The sequence below is a fragment of the Xiphophorus couchianus genome, chromosome 11 (assembly GCF_001444195.1).
Source record: "Xiphophorus couchianus chromosome 11, X_couchianus-1.0, whole genome shotgun sequence".
NCBI classification, from domain to species: Eukaryota; Metazoa; Chordata; class Actinopteri; order Cyprinodontiformes; family Poeciliidae; genus Xiphophorus; species Xiphophorus couchianus.
Genome location: NC_040238.1, coordinates 16,008,687 through 16,022,301, shown reverse-complemented (window position 1 = coordinate 16,022,301; position 13,615 = coordinate 16,008,687). Strand labels below are relative to the sequence as shown.

General features: G+C 40.7%; 1 protein-coding gene across 4 annotated transcripts in view; it reads right to left on the bottom strand.

The window, feature by feature from the left end:
* arhgap32b (Rho GTPase activating protein 32b) overlaps positions 1 to 9,290 on the bottom strand; it is a 93,030-nt gene extending 83,740 nt beyond the window's left edge. For all 4 annotated transcript variants that reach the window (XM_028030767.1, XM_028030769.1, XM_028030770.1 and 1 more), the window contains exon 1: positions 8,706 to 9,290. The gene's annotated coding sequence lies outside the window, so the exon portion shown is untranslated. The remainder of the gene's footprint in view (positions 1 to 8,705) is intronic.
* Positions 9,291 to 13,615: the final 4,325 nt, after the last annotated feature.

The window sequence follows — 13,615 nt, the reverse complement described above, 5'->3', positions numbered from 1 at the left end:
TTTTAAAATGTCATTGTGATGAGTGCCGTTTCCCTCACCTTTAAGCCACAACATGACATGACTACCAATATTCCTTAGCAGAAAACAAAGTCGGTCCACAGTTTATACAAAACTGCACAACTGAACACATTAAATCTACCAAAAAAACTTGCTGCAAATCTAAAGTGCTCCAGTAAAAAAATAACTAAAACAGTATATTTTTCTTCAACTAAGCAATCTGTATGGACGATTTTAAACACGAGGTAATAGCATTTTTACTGAGGCTGAAAGATTTCTACTTCAAACTTGAAGATTACAGCATCAGAAAAACATGCTTTATCGCTTCAAATACTCTTAAAGTTGAAAACATTCACTTCAGATCAACACACAGAGCACATAGAGCAGATAAATGCTAAGCAGCTGCTCAGATGAGTCAGTCTGCTAAACATATCTGTGACTGGCTGTACTGATGAAGCCATGTCACTGATAGGCTGGTGTCCCTCCAGTCCGAATGTGCTCAGCGCAACGAGACTTAAAGATTGTGACTATTGGTCTGTGAGAACAAGAAAAAGTTTTTTATGCACAAACAGAATGACTGGCAGAAGTTTAGCAACGACATGACAGGTATGTTTGACCTTAACGCAAGAAGACAGACATCGCATCCATCAACCTAATTAACAACATGGAGGTGAAGAAATGTGGGTTTGTGTGACCCGCCATACAACCTGAGGCTGGGGGCCGCTTAGAGCCCCGAGGCTTAAGAGTCCTGCAGCTGTAAACGGGGCCACTAAGCAGGCTCCCCTGGGACCTGGAGCAAGGCTGCATGCACTGATATCTAATCCATGATGGCACTGAAAACTGTACCAGGTATTATTAAGGGGAGTTATGGCTAGGATTTAAAACCGTGGCTGCACAACACACCATGACTGGCTAAAGATAAAAAGCATTTTTCAGCTGGGAGAAGACCTGATAAAAAATAAAAAATTTTTTTAAAAAAAGGCAACAGAGATTAGCGAAGCATGTCATGTGAGAATTTAAATCCCAGCTCCAAAAAGCTCGTTTTGGTGTTTCGATTTTCTCTCCTACTTCCTGTCTGCTGGACGGAGGGCCGCGGGGCTATCGTGTAACAAAGGTCAGCGCCGGCCTGAGCTCAGCACATCCCAGCTGCACACATGCTCATTTTACAAGTGTATCAATTATTGACTGCAGTGATGTCATCACTAGATGACCTCTAAAACTGAGACGGCTACATGTTTGTTGAGAGGGAAACGTGTTACCGGTACCTGCACCAGACAGAGGAGATGGTGACGGATCAATCGTTTCTGTCCTTTGGTTACATAGCTGAGGCCTGGAGAATCTAACCTGCTGATATAAACATCTAATTACTGCTATCTCTGTTTAATTCATTTTACTGAACTATGATCCTGTAAGAAATGGAGAATCCAACAGAATCTGAAACATTTACAGGATGAGAGTGAAGATGTGGCATCAAGCTGCTTTTCTAGCTGTGGAAACCCAAACCAGTTCTTCAAAACAACCAGAAACCAATTAACAATCACAAAGTTGTACTTATTTTTTTGGTCAATTCAACAATAAACTTGACATGAAATATTTTAATCTAAACAAATGAAAAAGTCTGGAAAGGAATGCAAATCTTTTTAGTTTGAAAACTTCAAAAGGGTTTTGCATATTTCCTTTGACAAAAATGACAGCTACTTTACTAATTTGCCTTGGGCTCGCTTGAAGAAAACTGAAAAAAAAAAATAGTCTATTCTCTCAATAAAAATATAAGTTAGATCACTTAACAAAAAACAAAAAAAACTTGCTACCAAGTTTTAATGATGTAATTCAAAGCAGATATGGGTGAACCACGCTTTGATTTATTGTCTGTGGAGTGTTGTGATCTTATGTCGCTGGAAATTAAAAGGAAACCAGTAACCTCAATTATTTTCATATTTGATTGATTACCCAAAAACAACATTTGGGTAATATTTTTGTCCTAAACAAATTTTAAAAAGTCTTCATCTGCGTAGACCACCTGCATTGGTGGTACAAAATGGTATCATTCAGGGGCTGCACAAAATCAGCCACACTTTGGAAACCTTGGATTTATCGGGAACTCTCAAGTATTTAATACAATTTGTATTTCAATTTCAGCTAATCACAAAATCATTAGAATCAACAGGAAAATAATCAAAAATAATTGGTCACATTCTTCCTCTATCTTAAGTAGAACCCAGAATTTTTTTGTCGTCAAAATATGAATGTTTTATGCACTCATCGCTGAAATGTCACCATCAGCAGATTCTTAAAATATATTTGTTTAAAAAAGGAAACAAGATGAAGTCGCAGTACAAAAATATTTCACCCGCCATGACGCACACCCCTGATCCCAGTGCAGTCACTATTTAGAAAGGAAGTGCACAAAAGTGACACCTTCTTCAGAGTTCATGTTCCACTAAATCCATTGCATCTCTTTACTTTTAGACACAAATAATGTGTTTTTCAATAAGCCAGCACATACAGTAGACACAGAGGACACACACACAAAATGTGTCTCTAACAAAGAACGGAGCTGGCTGGTTTAGGTTGGGAGTAGAAGACCGGCTGATCAGAAGGAGGACACTGTGCTGGCACAGCATCATTAGAAATGGTGACCTGGTTTCACTGGTCCATTTTCTGTGTTCACACATTCACACAGGTCAGAACTGTGTGTCATGGCGTGTGTGTTCAGACGACTCAATCTGGGGCAGCATTCAGAAGAATCATTCAGTTCTTCTTTTGAAAACTTTTAGCAAAATGCAAATGAGCCGATTAAACGTCGCTCCGTCCGTAACGTTTCCATCCATTAGGTTTTATTGAAGTCTTTTATTCTAATAGTTGAGAAATGGCTCTTCTTGGCTCTGATTTTTTCCCCCTTGATTATTCAAAGAAAGAAGGATCCCTCCAGGCATTGAGACATTAACATTTTTCATCCAATTTAATAAAAAGGGAAAAACTAAAACCGAGGCAGCACACACACTTTTCAACCGCTGTAAAACTGCTGAATGAAAACATGAGGGAGGAATATTTACACTCCATTCTGACAGTTTCCAGAAGTTCCACGGCCTTGTGAAAACCTCCAGTTCAATTTCCACTCGTCTTGGCACGCAGCAAGCTCAGCGTTCAACAGCGTTGGTTTCCCTGACGTCCGCCAGAATGACTTCACACAAAGCCGCCGCCAGACCAACCCTGAAACAGAACTCCCGTTTCTCAGATCTGATCTGAGGCTGGAGTGGAAATACCCTGGCAACCAGCTAATCGGCGGCGGTGTCAATGCCAGGATTGTTTACGGAGGAATGGAATCTCTTCTGGGAATGCCGCGGCGGCATCTCCGCGACTCCGCAGTGGGACTGGAGTGAGGCGCTTCAGGAGTCGGCAGCAGCAGGATATCCGTCAGGCAGAATTAAGGGACACACAGGCAGAAACAACAATGGCTGGTTAACCTCACATATATGTGGCAGTCTCTGATGCAGGGGTCAGAGGTCGTGTCTGGCTTTGTCACCGGCAAACGCACACAGACAAAAAGACTGTTGAGTGTACTAATGTTTTATGCACAGACGAGAGCAAACGGCTGCACACAGACGGTGTATCCATATGCTGATTTAAATTCAGAATGCTAAATTAATTAGACTGGCAAGGTGAGCTGTCACACTGTATGATCAACTGTTCTCTGTTTACACTGTGGGTGGTTATTAGGCTAGTTGTACTGCAGAGGACTCATTTTATTCTCTCAGTTAACCCACAAAAAAGAATTGAACATTTGAGGAAGTGAAGGTGAAGTTTTGCCTTTCTTAGGAGAAAATATGTTCATGAAGGTCCTGGGTTCAAACCCCAGCCAAGTGTCGGGACGCACACATCCACTTTTTTCCACCTCTGATGCAGATATCTAAAAAAAATGTCAATATTGAGACAGACACAGATATTGGTATCAGATCAGTGCATTTCTAGCCAGTGGTTTTTCTGTAAGCTCTCTGCATGTTCTTTCCATGCATGTGTGGCTTTCTCTCCTGGTACTCCAGATTCCGTCCACAGTCCAAAAATGTATATAATGTAGGGAGAAAAAAAATACCTTGGATTTAATAAAATCTATATAAAGTTTAACTTTAGGCAAACTAAACTCCAGAGACGCAGCAGAGATCCAAATCTGTCGACTCTTCCCTGTTCAGCTCTCACTGGAACTGAAAACTAGGTTTTATTTTATTCAATGCAAACAAGAAAAAAACCCTGCGAGCTAACAATTTTTTTTTCAGCTCTAGATGTTGACAACACGGTTTCTGACTTTGAGCTCAGTAGAAGGGCCAGTGGCTGATTACATCAAATAACATCAGTTTCTCATGTAAGTATCAACCGATCGTCAAGCCCCCAAAACGAAGGAAATCGGGGCCAATGTTTCGGTGCAGCCCACCTCTCCAGCAGGTGTCAAAACACAAGTTTCAATGTTAAAACACACTGAAATGTCGAAGTAGTTATGATGCGACACCTAGAGACAAAAAACTTCAAGATGTACCATTTGATTATCTCCGATATAAACAAGCCGACGCAAATCAGAATAATCCGAGAACAAGGAAGGCCAATTATGTTTCTGACGCCATGTCAACTCCTTGCACTGTGCTGCAACTTCTTTACCTGTCCACAAATAAAACTATTTACATGACATGATTATTCTGCTGTGTGCGAACAGAGAGGGAATAATCCACAGCACAGACAAATCTGTCATCAGATAAAAACAGAAAAATCAGCATTTCCAAAGCCCCTCTGGTCAAATTACCCAGGATTATCAGATTTCTTGAGTGATGCTACAAAGAATCACATTTCAGAGAATAAGTCCATACACACTGCACTATTTTTCACTTTAACCTGCAGCGTTCCTGCAGAGATCCGTAAATGTTTACCGTGGAGCATCATGAATGAACAAGTTGCAGGAATAAAAGCAGAAAACAGCTGCATTATTTCTTCATCTGGAGAGCAGAGTGCTGGATCAGAGACACACACCAAGCAACAACATGCTGGGAATGTGGAGGCTGTTGCACAAACGCAGGCAAGCTGGGGATGTTTCTCCAAATCCAGACAAGCACACACACACAACCTGATGCAGACAGATGTTCCACCAAGAACTGAGCTATGACCCTGATGGAAGAACAGCTGATAACCTATAATGTCAGGCTTCCAGGTCCAGAGACGAGTCTATACAATAACCAACTAGTCATTCTGAGCGACTAGAGGAAGACGGATGAAATAAGTGCATGGTTCCCACTGTGACCCCGCTGGAAACCATGTAGTTATGACATTAGAAGAAGTGTAGGACTCTAACTTGTAATCCAGCCTTCAGAAACGAGTTTCTTCCACAACTATTTCTTGGCTGGTCAAAGAAATTCTGTTGAAATTTTATTGAGTTCTGAACGGCAAATGGACTGAATCTGCATAGAGCTTTTATAGTCATTCTTTGCACTGAAGGCACTTTACACTTGAGCCTCATTCACAGACAGGTAAACATTCTATGGGTGCACCGATTAATCAGCCCTGATTTATGGGTGATGATCAGCCGATACACAACAAACCGATGTTATCTACCTCTGCAAAGGTCTGAGAATCAGTCACTGTCCCCTTTATCTCTACCCTGAGAGAGGGCTGACTGACAGGCCTGCCCACCACCAGGTCATGTCTGCTCCTGCGCGGTTACAAGTCAACACCACTGCTGCAACTTTCTCACAATTTATAGGGACTTATCAGACAAAAAACAAAAATCAGTATTAATGGAAACACGTCAATTTAGAAAATCTCAAGTTTTTCGATAAAGGGTTTTTGTGCTAGGACCAGGTGAGGCATAAAAATAGTTGTATTTCGCAGAACTGCAATGGAAACACTTTTTTTCCCATCACACAACAGCAACAGTTAGATAATGTTACTACTGGCAGGAACAACAAAGAAGAATTAGTAAATAGGATGATTTGTTTTTGTTCTTTTCAGACAATGTTCAACTGAAATCTTTCCAGGCAGCTGTCTCCACCTCAGCTCTCACAGCACTGCACAGTTCATAAAAAGTTATGCGTCATTCTAAAGTGTTGAATCCATAGCTCTTCTGTAAAATTGCAGACTACAAAATCCCCAAAACGGCGAATACATAGCAGCTCCCAAGTATAAGGAATTTGTCACTAAATCGTCTGAATAAGACTCCTCTGATGGCTGATAGACAATAAGTGCTAGCGCCACGGTTGAATTATATGTTCTGCTTATATCAGTCACTGCCATGTTTAGTGTCTTATCGCATGAGCAAGCTCATTCATGTGTGGTTTTAATTGCATTTCTTATTTAATGGAAACACTACAAATGCAAAATTGTCTTTTTTAACATTGGCAGAATACAGACAAAGATTTGCACACATTCAAAATGGAAACACAGCAACCAATGCTCAGTAGGCAACTTGGAGCTAAGTGCTGACATGCTTATCCAAAGCTCCTCAGTTTCACCAAAACACCTGCCAGGTTGAGGACTGGACTTTGACTGGACCATTAGACCACCCTGCAACAACTCTGCTGATTAATCAGTCAAACTGGGAGCATTCTGGCTTAGAGTTGGTAAAACAAATGACAGTAGAAGAAGTGTTTTTTGGACCCAGCGTGTTTTCAGTTGAGCCCGAGTATAAACACTCATTGACCTAAAACCTAGCTTGTGTGTGTGTATATTCTCTCCTGTCAGTTCCCGGACTGTGTGGTTAAACAAGCATTTAAGCCTTCCATGCATGCGTCGTTACAATGTAAACCAATATAGGGAGAGTAGGTTTTAAAAGACCATGGGAAATGTGGCTCAGATAACAAGAGAAGAGGTTTCAGACACGCCCATGTGGCAGAAACCTCATCTGGAATCCAACACTTTACAGCCAATCATTTTGAAACAGAACACCAAACTGATCCAGTAGATCAGCGCCTCATGGTACTTCTGACTGATCCAGCTCTCGGGAGGTAAATAATCTCAGTTAATCCAAACAATGTTTTTATTTACAGCTACGGAGGAAAGAAAGTACACCCTTTATAGGTTTTATAAGTGGATGCTGTGCAAATGGTCTGACCCCTTTTGCAGTTATTCTAACCTCAAATATCCAAACATTCTCTGTCATTATCTAGTAAAGGAAGATGAAACTAAAATAGAAGAACTTAGTACATCCTATGAATCATCGCATTTGACAGAAACAACTGAAAATGGCTCTTCTTAAGGGGACATGCTTTCCTTTTAACCCTCCGTAATAAGTCAAACTCCTTCAGACTTCCTGTAAGTGCCCCAACATGAATTGACATCTAACATCCAAACTGAGGTCTGAAGAGTCTGAGGTGGGTTTTTTTTACTATTATTATTATTATTTCTAGGAGCATTACACACTTTGATCTTGGGATGAATTTGCTATGAGGTTCACTTCTAGAAAGATTAGCCACCATTTTTCTTTTAACTAAAAAGGAAATCTCCTTGAATGACGACCTTCAAATAGTTCACAAATGGCCCATTATCCCTCACTAGAAAACCTTGCTCCTTTAAAATCCTTACCTTTGTATTTCTTCCTTGGTATTGTATTATCACTGTGAGTTCCACACCCGTGTTTCCCCAACACTGGTCCTTGAGGGACACCGCCCTGCATGTTTCAGATATTTATCTGCTGTAACACACCTGATCCTGATTGCAGTTCAACATGTTAATCACTCATCAGTTGAGATCAGGAAAACATCTGAAACATGCGGGGCAGTGTGCCTTGAGGACCAGGGTTGGGAAACTAAAAAATTCCCCGCTGTTCTAGGTAGGTGTACAATCACATACAGTAAATTTGAATATACATCCCGATGAGTCTTGTCAGATTAAAAGTATATGTTGAAAATAACCTTTAAATGGGTATTAAGCATACTTTTCATTAAGCACAAGGTTGTGTTTTTTTTATTGGTCTGATATATTATTTTAAGTGTTATGTTCTTATTAGCTGAAAGTAGAAAATCGTAATCATTAAGGCCTTCAAACATCCATCTGGGTATAATCTATATGATTGTGTTTCACTCATTAAACGTTCCTGAAATCAATGTGCTTTTCGATAATATTCGAATTTACTGAATGAGTCTGTACAGGTAGACACACTGAACTCCTGCAGTGTTGATTAGAGAGGCTAGGCTAGGTGGGTAATCACAGATTTCCCATGATTTTCTCCCAGGTCAAATATTAAAACATTAACAACCCCACCCATTCTTTAAATGCATTCAAAACTAATCAGAATCGGTTACGAAAAACGATCGAAGACATAATTAACCCATCAAGAATCGACCTCCTGTGTAAGTGGCACTAGTTTGGAACGACTAGTCAAGATTTTAGAGTGAAATAGCAACCTAATCTTTTCTCTGGTGGTCAAACGGTTAAATATTACCCGCAACCATCACATGTATAAACTTGTGCTAAAGGAAAAGCGCCGATTAGCGTTCAATCGATCCTAATCTGAATGGAGGACCGGTGTGCTGTTCTCGCTGGTTTCTGGGGAAACGGGATCCCCCACACCCCCCTCCCCTCGAGCCAGTCTGGCTTCGGTTGTTGCTCCCTGACACGCACGTGCCCTGTATTATTAGCTAATTCCTCTCTGACTCGCCATCATTTTTATCACACAGAGGAACGACAAACACACGGCAGGAGGCTGCTGTTGAGAAATGTGGTCAGAGTACCTTGAATTGTCCGCTCCGGGCTGCGGTCGCTCACCACCGTCCGCTGCTGGTGGGGTGATGAGCTTTTTAGCTTTCGCTGTCTCCGTCTGGCGTTTCGCCGCTGTTTAATTCCCCCCTCATCACGGCTTAGCCCCGCGCAGTCCAAACGCGACAGGCGCAAAGTGCCTGAGCATGTTCCCCAGAAAGTCTCCGGGCTGGGGGCAAAAAAAAAAGAAAAAAAAGCGCGCCACGGCTCGCATTCACAGCGAGTTTAGTTTCACCCTAAACAAAAAAAAAAAAAAAAAAAAGAGAGAGAGAAAAGGCTCAACTGGGACAACAAGGCGGACAAACGGCGGTTTCTGTCAGTTACTGTCGCTGTTCGGAGGAGGAAAGAAATCAGGAATGCCGTCTCCTCCGCCTCGTTTCATCCCATTCATAGCAAAACTCACTAACTCGCAGCAATGTCCTGCCTTTCCCCAGTGCCTCCCGAAGCTTGTTCCAGTTTAAAACTTGTTAAAAAGCCAGTCCGGCGTGTGCAGCCCAGCGGAGAGAGAAAGGGAGAGCACACCTCCGGGTGGATACGGCGGACTGGAACAGTCAGAGCAGCCGGAGCAGCGGCGCTATCTCTGCGCTGCGTTCACGGCCTGTCTGAAACATGGGGGGGGGAAACGACCCACCACACAGACGTTCAACTGAAAATCGCTGAAGTAGCTTAGATGAACTAGGTTTCATTGAAAGCGCCACTGAACACAAACAAGCACTCCATAACAGAATAACATATGCGGAAAAACAGATTAAATACATATTGGATGGTCAACACAATAGATTTGTGTAGGCACAAAACCTACTGCACTTGAATTAAACGAGTTAGGAACCCTATTTTCCATTCCATTCTTTTGGAACAGGAAATCAGAGCTCAATCAAGATTCCAGTTCAGTTTAAAAGTTGCTTTTCAAGATGGAGTTCTGTTGTGAGCCGCTATAAACGATTTCTGCCATAATCCATTAGTCAGTTTAAGATCCAGATTGAGTAGCATCCATGGATATTTTTAAAATGTCTGCGCAGGCACAAGTAGCCTTGTTATGCTGGAAAATGTCTCCCTCACCTGCAAATCTACGACCAACCTTTTGTTACTTCCCCTGACGGAATGCAAAAAATATCCATAAAGCCAATATCAATATCAGCAGTCATTGCTGATCTATACTAGCCACAGGGAAACTGTGGCTAGTATAGATTTTACTTCGTTAAGACACCTTTTAATTTCTTCTTCAATCAGCACCAAGCTGATATTTCACTGTTATTTTTCCAAAGCAGGCAGGTCATTCAATGCTGAAAAAATGATTTATTATTATAATTTTTAGTCATCTTCAGTTTTCTTATCTTCTATTTTGACCATCGTTCACACTATGGTTCCTTTGATAAATATGCAGAGAAAAGCATCAATAAAGAACATGTAACCAAACCCTCTGACAGTACATTTAGAAGCAGGGTGTTTTTGTCTTTTTTTTTTTTTTTAAAAAAAAAGAAATTTCCTGATCACAATAAACAAAGCCTCTTTATATACACGCCTGCATTTCGTTACTTATTTGAGGGAAACTGGGAATTAAGTCTAAACGGCACTGAGCGCGTTGTTTGCTTTTGTAACGTGAGTTTAACAGTGCCAGTTTATATCTGTACGTTATAGTTGCAATTAGGATATGAAATGCTGAACCATTTTTATATATATAATATATTTAAGCCCAGATGAGCCTGTGACCCTCTGAACGTGGCAACGTGCGACTTCCATGCTGCATGAAATGCTGCGTTTGTGTTGCAAGAAATGCATGATTCATATACGTACATGTTGCAGATATGGAAGATTCCGTTCAAGTGAGAAAGTTCCGTATTCCACTGCAAAAGCTGTGACTGTCATTTCAATGTACCACACAATGTTAAGAATTTAATATATTCTGTTGATATCCATCCATCCTGGTATTTCAGGCCCATAGCGCAAAAAGAAGTGGTTATGTTTTCACTTTTTCATGAATTCTACTATAATCGGTACCATGAGGTGAGAAGTTTCATGTGATATTTGGTTCCTATTGTCCCTGTTGGCGACAGCGGCTCTGGACTTGCTTGCTGCTTTAAATCACCTGCACGCTGTTTCTCAGTGTTCACCTCACACACTCGGATCTGGATCAGTGAATGTTTCCTCTGAAGGAGCTCCAGTCATCGCGTTGGGAAACTGTCAAAAACAGTGCCAAAAGATAAAACAGCATACGGCAGTACCATTAATACCAATGTGGTCGCTGCAGATTTCTTAATCCTCAAGTTAGAGGGCGAATGAATTTGATTCCAACCTGCCCCCTAGTGGCAGGTTTGGTTTCCATGCAGCTCGTCCCGTCCAGTGAAAGCTTTCACGATCAGTTTAAATTAAAACGTCGAATTCGGCTGATTTGAAGCCATTATTAGGAAGTGACTTCAGTGAGTAGCTTCCAAATAAAATAGCAGAGTATTTAAAAAAAAGCACATTGTTTTAAGGCAGACTAATTCCCTGTTTCCGTCACTGACACAAAGGTTCTGGAAAAGTTGCCCAGTCAGCTCTGAGTCATGGAGGGTTGGCACTTTACACAGCAGCAAATGTGTCAAAGTCAGGGTTCTCAGTTTTTATGAGGGGTTTTGAGCTTCTGTATGTTTTTCTTTTTCTTTAATTCTGGTTAAACAATAATCTTGGGCTGTCTTGACCTGTGTGCAAAGAGTCTGTTTATAATATTACATGATCATTTTTTCTTTAGACCATATATCACTGCTCTACATAAAATATTTTTATTGTTTTTTCTTCCCATTTAGGACTTTTAAAAAAAAAAGTTAACAGTCCAACAGGTTCCATTCATACTGCATCAGACTTGCTTCAGGCACCAATCGCAGTGCAGCTCTTTGAAAGCTTGACCACAGCCTCACCAGCCATCTTCTTAATGACATTATGAGCTGAGGGAGCTGCTGCCGGAATAAGCTTTGCTCCCCTCGTTCGTTCGGATCAGTTCTTTTAATTTTCTGAGTGCTTGGCAGAGGCTTAGAGAAGCCCAGGCCGTAACAAGCTGGAGCTCTAACAAGCTTATTAGGGTCCAAGAGACGGCTCTAACCCAATCTGAGCAGCCCAGATGTTACATGGAACCCCAAAAGGTGGATAGTTTAGCACAGCTAAGCAGAATTTAACCAGGTTTACGACCTGAGAGAAGTTTCCCCACCCACATTCTTCAAATCTTAACAGAAGTAGAGCAGAAGGTTTGGGTAGTATGTGCTTCTTGTGGGAACATGTACAACACTCTACGCTAATAAGGTTTATTGAGAGTAATCAACCTACACTAGCTTTGCACTAAAATGATGGCGGCACCTGTCCAGAAAAAAAATGCATCATGTTTTAAATCACGCTAAGATTACGGAGCCCCTAAGGGGACATGGAGAGAAAAAAAAGGGAAAGAAATCCCGACTTATTATCTCGAGATCCCGACTTATTATCTCGAGATCCCGACTTATTATCCCGACTTATTATCTCGAGATCCCGCGACATTTCTGAAAAATCGCGAGTTACTTTTTTGGGGGGAAAGGCATGTTTTTATGCGGTAAACGTGGGGGAGTGTGTCTACATTGATTATGGAGGACGACTTATATCATTTTCTGCGGTCCAGAGATGTCCCAGAGGAGGATATCATGCACATGCAATTTAGCGTACATCCATCGGTAACCGTGAAGCTGTCCAGAGGACTGTAGCTGGTTATTAATGAATTCTACCAAAACTGCCAAGTCGGAAAAGGACTTGCGCCGAATGAGTCCCCGCGCTCTGAAAACTCTCTTCAGATGTCTCTCACTAATACTAAATCCATGTCTGCTGTCAAGCACTGATTTAATGTGTTTATACTGAAGCCCAAGCTCGAAATAAAAATCATGGGTGGGTGTCCTCCATCACTGTGATTAGGTCGTTATGTACTGATGTCGGGATCTCGAGATAATAAGTCGGGATAATAAGTCGGGATCTCGAGATAATAAGTCGGGATTTCTTTCCTTTTTTTTTCTCTCCATGTCCCCTTAGGGGCTCCGTAGAAATGAGATTTTTCCACAGATGCATTTATTTAATCCCAGTTTGATTTATTTTGGAAATGCAAACATTTTCATCTTGAAGATCTTCCAAGAATGGTAGATACATGGAGTGATTTCAGCAAAATGTGGTTTTGTGACACATTGACTGCGAGGCTCAACATACATACATGCCACACTTTTTAGACTGTGTCAGGTATGTGTGTAATTATTTTATTAGTAATAAAATGTAAAATGAAGTTTAATTTTCCTGCCATTTCACAATCATGACCTTGTAATTATCTTTCATATAACATTTAAATAATACACGTTGGAGGTTTTGACTGTAACATAATACTATATTATGAACTGGACTTGTTTTGTCCTGTACAGTGACTTGAGATTACCCTTATGAATTAGAACTTTATAAATAAATTAAACTGAAAAACATACAAGCTATTATAAGGTATTATCAAAAAAGTTAGTAATCTTTACATATTTACAGAAGCATCCTTTAGGCACATATTGTTTGTGTGCCTTGTTATTGAAATGTCCACTTCCTTTTTCATTTAGATATTTCCAAACATTAGAGATAATCTCAGTAGTCAGTAAAAGAAAATTGTTTATTGGAGTCACAGCTTATTGAATATTCAAAATGGCATTTTGGGAACTTTTGTTTGGTGATGAGCTCCAAGTATTTGAAATCAGAAGGCCTTTTTGCCATCCATCTGATCTTTAACAGACTTTCTATCAGATTCAAGCTGGAACTCTGCAATATTAATATTACTTATTGATATTTAAACCCTAATCTGCTAAAGATGTAAGTAATTTTGGGCTTACCTGTTGTATGAAGTAAGCATGAAGTAGGGCCAGTAGGG